Below are 8,926 nucleotides of genomic sequence, written 5' to 3' on the forward strand. Positions count from 1 at the left end.
TTGTAAAAGCTGAAGAGCCGCAGGTTGGGGAAAAAAACACTACAAAAATCAATTTGGAATTTTTTAAGGGTTTTTAATCACTGATTGCCAAACTTTTCAACTTATACAATGGGTACGGAAAGTATTCGGACCCCTCTAAATTTTTCACAGTTTGTTTCATTGCAGCCATTTGGTAAGTTAAAAAAGGTTTATTATTCTGCTTAATGGTCTACACTCTGCGCCCCATTTTGACAGAAAAAAAAAACTGAAATGCAGATATTTTTGCAAATTTATTAAACATAAGAAAATGAAATATTACATTGTCTTTTGTATTGAGACCCTTTGCTCAGTATTGAGTAGAAGCCCCCTCCCTTTTGAGCAATTACAGCCATGAGTCTTCTTAGGAATGATGCAACATGTTTTTCACAACTGGATTTGGGAGTCCTCTGCCATTCTCCCAAGCAGATCCTCTCTAGTTCCCTCAGGTTGGATGGTGAATGTTGGTGGACGCCATTTTCAAGTCTCTCCAGAGATGCTCAATTGGGTTTAGGTCAGGGCTCTGGCTGGGCCAGTCAAGAATGGTCACAGAGTTGTTCTGAAGCCGCTGCTTTGTTATTTTAGCTGTGTGCTTAGGGTCACTGTCTTGTTGGAAGATCAACCTTTAGCCCCAGTCTGAGGTCCAGAGCACTCTGGAAGAGGTTTTCATCCAGGATATCTCTGTCACCCCCAAAGCTTAGAATTAACACTAAAAAAGTTCAATCTTCCTCTTTATCTTATTTCTCATAGTCTGAGAGTCCTTTGTGTGTTTTTTGGCAAACTGTATGTGGGCTTTCATATATGTCTTACACCAAGGCTTCCGTCGGCACACTCTGCCATAAAGCCCTGACTGGTGGAAAGCTGTAGTGATAGTTGACTTGGTAGAACTTTCTCCCATCTCCCTACTGCATCTCTGAAGCTCAGGACCTCAGACTGGGCTAAAGGTTCATCTTTCAAGACAATAACCTAAAGGGCCTATTACACGAGTCGTTAAGAGGAGCAAACGAGCGCTCTCAGCGCTCGTTTGCTCCTCGTTCCCCGCTCGCTGCTGCCGCTATTCAACGCAGCTGCAGCGAGCGGGTGAGTGTGGAAGGGGGCGGCGGGGAGCTGCGGGGGGGCTGCCCGGGTGTTCGCTGATTGTCCGGGCAGCCCATAGGATATAGCAGTGTCTGCTGCCGACGCTCCTATTCAACGGAGCGACAGCAGCAGATCGCTGCTATATCAGTCGCTTGTTTTTCGACATGTTGAAAAACAAGCGACTGCAACGATCAGCCGACATGAACGATGTCGGCTGATCGTTGCACTCTATTCCACGGGACGATTATCGTCCGTAGCGCCGAATACGGACGATAATCGTTCCGTGGAATAGGGCCTTAAGCATGCAGCTAAAATAACAAAGCAGTGGCTTCAGAACAACTCTGTGACCATTCCTGACTGGCCCAGCCAGAGCCCGGACCTAAACCCAATTAAACATCTCTGGAGAGACACGAAAAATGGCATCCACCAACGTTCACCATCCAACCTGAGGGAACTGGAGAGGATCTGCGAGGGAGAATAGCAGAGGATCCCCAAATCCAGTTGTAAAAAACGTGTTGCATCTTTCCCAAGAAGACTCCCAAGAAGGGAGGGGGCTTCCACTCAGTACTGAACAAAGGGTCTGAATACTTATGACCATGGGATACTTCAGTTTTTCTTGATTAATTAAATTACCAAAATATCTACATTTTTGTTTTTTTTCTGTCAAGGGGGGGAGCTGCCACCACCATGAGCAAAAAAAATAGCAAAAAAATGAACTTTTTTGAGAAAGTCAAAAATTTAAAGGGGTCGGAATACTTTCCGTACCCACTGTATATCTATTTACAATCAATTTCTTAATTATTTGCAATTATTGAATACAAAACCAAGGACAAATCAGAGATGGGACAAGTTTAATGGAAATACTGAGGCTTCTTCTGGCTTTGTATTCAATAACTGCAAATATATATATGTTAAGATCCATCTAAGACCTACCTGTAATGGCAAAGCAGATCCAAGTACCAATACTGCTGCAGATACAAGTAGTACAATGGTAGGCGCCATAGCTGCTCCAAGTTAGCCAATTGATAACATTACTGTAGGAAAGTTTTATAAGCATCCAGTAAGTGGGACTATCCAATCACAGGAGACTATGTAGGGTCTGGAGCCATTTCACAGGTCATAGGACGAGAACAAACATCAATCATGTAATGTAGACAATAAATAGCTGCATTTCCAAAGGAGACAACAAGATAATGGGAACAGCCAAAACACAAGTCAATGAAAAGACAATAGAGAGTAACTTCACAAAGTAGGTGATAACATTTGCGGATTACCATGGTGTGTATTGCGATATTTTTGGAGACCACTACACAGTGTTAGGTGCACATAATAGACAATGCTCACCTATTCAGGTTGTAGATACTGTAAGATACTGTAGACACAACTCTAGATACCGGCCCATTGGTTGTATATTCCACTATTTATGTGTTATAGTCCTAGCCACAGTCCAGAAATAGAACATTGATGAAAATCTCAGTCTGGGTCAAAAGTGCTCCTTTTAAAGAAGCACTAAAGCCCCCCTCCTCTTCTTCCCGGCTTCAGGCTGCCATGTATTCTCACCTGTGATGAACACTTTACCACGGGGCAGCGTTATTTCGGTGCTCAGCAATACTCCGGTGCTACAATATTGTTCAAATCCTGCTGATCTCGCATGTCTTCTGACCTCCCTGATTTTCCTGTCCTTTTGAAGAACAGAAATCAGGGTCTCCAGTGCATCTCTATGAGAGCGCCCTCATAAAGTTCCATAGAAAACTGTAACTTTTGGCCCCTGAAGATGCCGGACAGAAGGAGAAGAGGTCACACAGGTGTCAGCGGGATTTGAACATCATTATAGCACTGGAATAACACAACACTGCAAGAAAGGATGCTTGCAGGGTAGGGTCTAATAAAATAATTTGTGGGGAGTGCTTTTTTAACTAAATGAATATCTGTGTACATCTTTAATAGACTTCCTGCGCCTGTGTACACTCAAGCTAGAAATTCAGCCCACCCTATCTTACTCCCATTGTGTAAGGCTACTGTGGGTGTAGTGGGGGATGTTATAGGCCCTATTAAGGCCTTATTACGGCCCTATTTCACAAAGCGATTATGAACCATTTTCGGCCGATATTTGCCGCTATGGCGATAATCTGCTCCTGTAAAAGAAGACAACAATCAGCTGAAAACATGCAGGATGATGGCTGATTGTTGTCTTTCAACATGTTGAAAGATTAATGATCACTATAGCAGCGATATGCTGCCATCGCTCTGTGTAATAGGAGAGGTGGCTGCAGACCATAGCTATCTTCTATGGGCTGCTCAGATGATCTAGTAATCACCTGGAACCTCCCCGCGGCCCCCTGCTTCTTACCCGCTCTCTGTTGGCACGTGTAATAGTGCCGGCAGCGAGCAGGGAACAAGAAGCAAACAAGCGCTGACCTGACAGTTCGGCACTCATTTGCTCCTCTGAATTGCCCCACGGACAGGGGCGGATTAACTTTACCATAGGCCCCGGGCTGTTCACCAAGCCTGGGCCCCCCACCCCACTGTAACTATGGAAGCACTAGCCTGGCGTTCATAGTACAGGATAGATACTGTCATGATGTCCTGATTTGTGCAAAAGTGCCATAAAAAAAACAGTGATTTTTTGCAAATCATGGCAGAAGTGTAGCCAGGAGACAGTACACCATTGAAAGTATAAGTCTTTTTGGGTGGTCATGGGCCCCCCAGGAGCTCAGGGCCCCGGGCTGCCGCCCAAAACGCCCCTATTATAATCCACTACTGCCCACGGGGCTTTAGTTAAAGTGTCAAACAGAAACAGGAAGTGTGTTACAGGATATACACCAGACAGGAAGTGTGTTCCAGGATATACACCAGACAGATAGTGTGTTACTGGATATACACCAGACAGGAAGTGTGTTACAGGATATACACCAGACAGGAAGTGTGTTACAGGATATACACCAGACAGGAAGTGTGTTACATGATATACACCAGACAGGAAGTGTGTTACATGATATACACCAGACAGATAGTGTGTTACAGGATATACACCAGACAGGAAGTGTGTTACAGGATATACACCAGACAGGAAGTGTGTTACAGGATATACGCCAGACAGGAAGTGTGTTACATGATATACACCAGACAGATAGTGTGTTACAGGATATACACCAGACAAATAGTGTGTTACAGGATATACACCAGACAGATAGTGTGTTACAGGATATACACCAGACAGATAGTGTGTTACAGGATATACACCAGACAGATAGTGTGTTACAGGATATACACCAGACAGATAGTGTGTTACAGGATATACACCAGACAGGAAGTGTGTTACAGGATATACACCAGACAGGAAGTGTGTTACAGGATATACACCAGACAGGAAGTGTGTTACAGGATATACACCAGACAGATAGTGTGTTACAGGATATACACCAGACAGATAGTGTGTTACAGGATATACACCAGACAGGAAGTGTGTTACAGGATATACACCAGACAGGAAGTGTGTTACAGGATATACACCAGACAGGAAGTGTGTTACAGGATATACACCAGACAGGAAGTGTGTTACAGGATATACACCAGACAGATAGTGTGTTACAGGATATACACCAGACAGATAGTGTGTTACAGGATATACACCAGACAGGAAGTCTATTAGACAGATATGCAGGCCCCATCCCCCCAAGAATGAGGACACCAATGTTGAATAAAAATGGCCGTGGCACTTTAATAAGGGTATACTTTAATACAACTGTTAGGTACCATTAAAATATATAATAAATAAATGTTAAAACCATAATACCCTGTAACATCCTAACAGCAAAGACCATGCCCACCCTGCAAAGCAGGGCGACAGTGAAGGCAACAGAGAAGTCCATTTACATCAGAAGCAGAAGGAAAGTATGAAAGACCACTGAGAGGTAGTGCAATAACTTTTTTATTTATTTATTTATTTTTACTAATATATGTAAATTTATTAGACAGTTGAAAATAGGTTTCATCATTGGAAAACCCCTTTAAAGCCATGGTTATGTCACTTTACAGTGACTTAAGTTAATCATATACAGTAGCTATGATATAAAATGTGAGCACTGCAAAACACAATGGATCTTTATAAAACTAGTAGACCCCTTTACATGTTGGTTTTATTTCTTTCTTACTTTCTAACTTTCTAACTGTCCTCAGGTTGTGTGTGATATTACATTCACTTCAGTGGAACATAGTTGCAAAATCTACCCCCAGACTTAGGACAAGAGAGCCGCTGGAAAAAAGTGGCCATGTTTTTTAAGCCTAGACAACCCCTTTAAAAAACCTTTTTTAACACATAAAATGGATACAAATTGATAAAGGATCCATATACTGTATATATGTTAACAGTAACTAAAAAAAGCATACCTTCTTCCATAAACATTATATTATAATATAAATGTATGACGTCTATAACAGACACATTTTTTAGGTTTTCTGGCTGTATGTTTCCTGCTCAGAGCTAATACTGGATTTGCATGAATAGAGGTTAGTAGTGTCCCCAGACAGTGAATCTTGTCTTTGTTCTTCCCATGGTGTTACATTGTACGCTGCCCGGGGCGATGCATGAACTTGTTCCTGAGTTGTTGCCCTCCACCCTAAGCTGTGTATTGTGACCAAAGGTGGGGTCTCTCATTGACTCACGTTCCTTTGTCACCATACAGATATATCTACTAGACAATGTGTGAAAATAAGGCTTGTCAAACAAGAATTTCAGGGAATTGGTTCTTCCTAAAGATGTGAAAGAGGTGTGAAAAGAGACTGGCATCTTACAGCTGTGTGAACAGAGCCCACATAGTCCTTACTACAGATCAGTAAGTAACAGTGCTTCCATATAGCACTATATTATAGAGGTAGTTGCTTCTATAAGGGATGACACCCCTTAATATTGGAACTTGGAGATATAGCATAGACCCAGGGCCGGATTAAGGTTGGTGGAGGCCCCGGGCGACAATCCCCCCCCCCCCCCCCCAAAAAAAATAAACTATACCACGATCTATACAGATGGCTGCTTACTGTAGGTGAATTAGCACAGGCCCCTCCTCGCTCCTGGCTGTATGGGTCAGCATCCTCCTCTGTTATGCACGTGGTCACTAGAGGCTGCAGTACAGGGGAAGATGCCAGGCCCTAGAGACAGGAGCAGGGGGGGGGGAGGTGGACTAAGTATCAGAGTGTATTCCCACATTGTGTTTGTGTTAACGCAATGTGAGAACACAGCACTTTCTGCGCGCTGTTGCCCACTGTGTTAGGGCCCTATAACATGGCCTGATATCCTGGGTAAGCAGCACCGTTCTGCTAGGGTTCAAGCTGGTGGGGGCCCCTAAGTGGTGGAGGCCCCGGGGCACGTGCCCCTGGTGCCCTCCCTTTAATCCGGCCCTGCATAGACCATTGGTATAGGCTACTAAAAAGTAATATTACAAGCCAGCTTTCACATCCGTGGATGTAGCAAGTCTGTACAGGGCCCACAGATGGCCCATTGGTTTTCCAATCACAACATATTGATGGCTTGTCCTTAGGATAGGTCATCAATATCTGATCAGCTGTTTGTCCAGGCCACTGCTCTTACATATACAGCTGTGGCTTTGGCTGTCCAGACATGATGGGAATTGTAGTTTTGCAACATCTGGAGGGCCGAAGGTTCCTCATCCCAGGTATAGGGGCTGTACAGCTGCGGTACCCCAGCATGGCCACTACTCAATGAACGGAGATGTCTGCCTCCAGCTGTATTTACATTATGGCTATGTTTATACACCATGTTTGATCCTGCCTTTTATGTCTATGTTCACACATCTTTTTTGAACTTTTTTTTTTTTGGTGATGAGGGTGCCAAAAGTGGGATCTCAGCTAAACTGACATTGATAACCTATCCAAGAGGAGATCTTGGTGACACATGGGGTAAAGCCAGGTAATTTGATTTTTATTATTTCAAAGAATATTTTAGAGTTTTGTCCCATAAATAGACTGTCTACATAAGGTTTAGACTGACTTTTAGTTTAATTTAAGTGTGCTAGAATTTTTAGAAAGATTTTGGTGTATTTTTTGGTGCAGGGTGTTGCACCTTTTAAACTGGAAGCCTCTTCCTCTTTTTATACCCTGCAAAAAAGTGCCATCGCACTGGGGTGGTTGATGGCACTTTTTTGCACAAGAACAGTGCATACAACCGGGCCGGTGCACAAGAACAAAAGTGGAGCTTTTGTACAGCACAGGAAACTGGAGAGCATTTGGAAAAAAGTACTGCGCTACCAGGATCCCTGCACCGCTGCTGATAAGGTACTACAAAAAAAAAAATTAAATAGGTCTGATGGTACATTCACTTGAGGATATTAAAGCTGAGCTGCAAATGGTTGCTATGGGCAAAAACCAGACAGTTTTGTCTTTTTCCAGATTGATAAATCTGTGATAAACTGATGAGTTACAGTGGGCTACCATACAGTAGATAGCATGTGGGAGGAAAATGGGTTACTGATGCACTGGTTTTGCACTGTGCTATGTGAGCAAAATCAAAGAATAAGCAGCAGTATGACAAAGAAGGGGTTACACTAAGCATTGGACTGCTGCTGCTAATAGTGATGAAAAGCCTGCTCCTTATTCCCCCTTACTCCTGCGTATAGCAGTAGCTAAGCCCTGTCCCCAGTTCCTGTTATCCGCCTTGGTGTCTCTGTTACCAAAGACTGCCTGAGCCTACCAACAGGCAGTGAACTGTACATTGCAGAGAAGTGAGACACCTAGTGGCCGGGACACTCTTTTTAAGATTTGGAGGATCCTGAACAGTGGACTCATTGTATAAAAATGTAAATAAAATAAAAGAAAACACATTTCAAAGTATTCAAAGTATATGTTAATCCTGGATAGGCATTTTTAGTAGGTTGTTTACAGGGTGAAATTTCGCTCTTAGCGCAATGACATGTTAGAGCCCCTTCACCCCTTGAACATACTGTACGTGACATCTCAGACATCCTAATGGTTTCTTGATTTCAGCCACATTTGAATTCTTACACCCTGAGGTGAAAACGAGGAACCTAGTATGACAGATGTGTAAGATGAGCCGCTTCTTGAGTGTCCTCGGCAAGCTCCTCACACCGGCCCATTGGCTGCTATTATGTGGTGTCCTTGCATTATTGTTAAACTACCGAAATAGGTTAATGTAAAACTTCAGAGTATCCGGAGACGCTGGCTGCTGTATCCAGCTAACATGGAGGCCGGAACATACCTTATAATCATATCCTATCTACTGAGAGCCTGCCTGCTGTTACCCTACCAGGTGAGACATGGAAGTCATTCCTCATTCTGCGTCATGATTCTAGTTAGTTAACTGGGAACTTGGCTTATAGACATTTGTAGGTTCAGAAGTCATCTTGAATTGAAGTTTATGTACATTATGTCTAATATTATCAGTACTGAGCAAACAGGCTCTAGATCAGTGTTCCCTAACCTGTGCCTGTCAGGGCATGATGGGAGTTGTAGTTTTACAATAGCTGGAGAGCCACGGGTTGGCAAGCACTCAATCTGGCCTTACATATACTCATACATAAGGCTAGATTATGTACATCTATAAGGCTAGGCCTACACAGCCATTGCTGGACTGGAAACCATTATGTTATGTTGTCTGTTGCACTGTGTGACACTCAGGCAATTGAATAGGGTCGCGCTGTGGCCCACAAGTGGCATATTCAACAAGAAGCATCATGAGTGGCCAGGGTAAGTAGTGCACTGTGGGCGCTGGGACCATCTCCTGTGCACCAGACAATTGGATTCAGAATAATTTCCAGTAAACAAAATGGCAGACTTGTGGATTTTTTTTTTCCATTTTATA

The sequence above is a fragment of the Dendropsophus ebraccatus genome, chromosome 4 (assembly GCF_027789765.1).
Source record: "Dendropsophus ebraccatus isolate aDenEbr1 chromosome 4, aDenEbr1.pat, whole genome shotgun sequence".
NCBI lineage: Eukaryota > Metazoa > Chordata > Amphibia > Anura > Hylidae > Dendropsophus > Dendropsophus ebraccatus.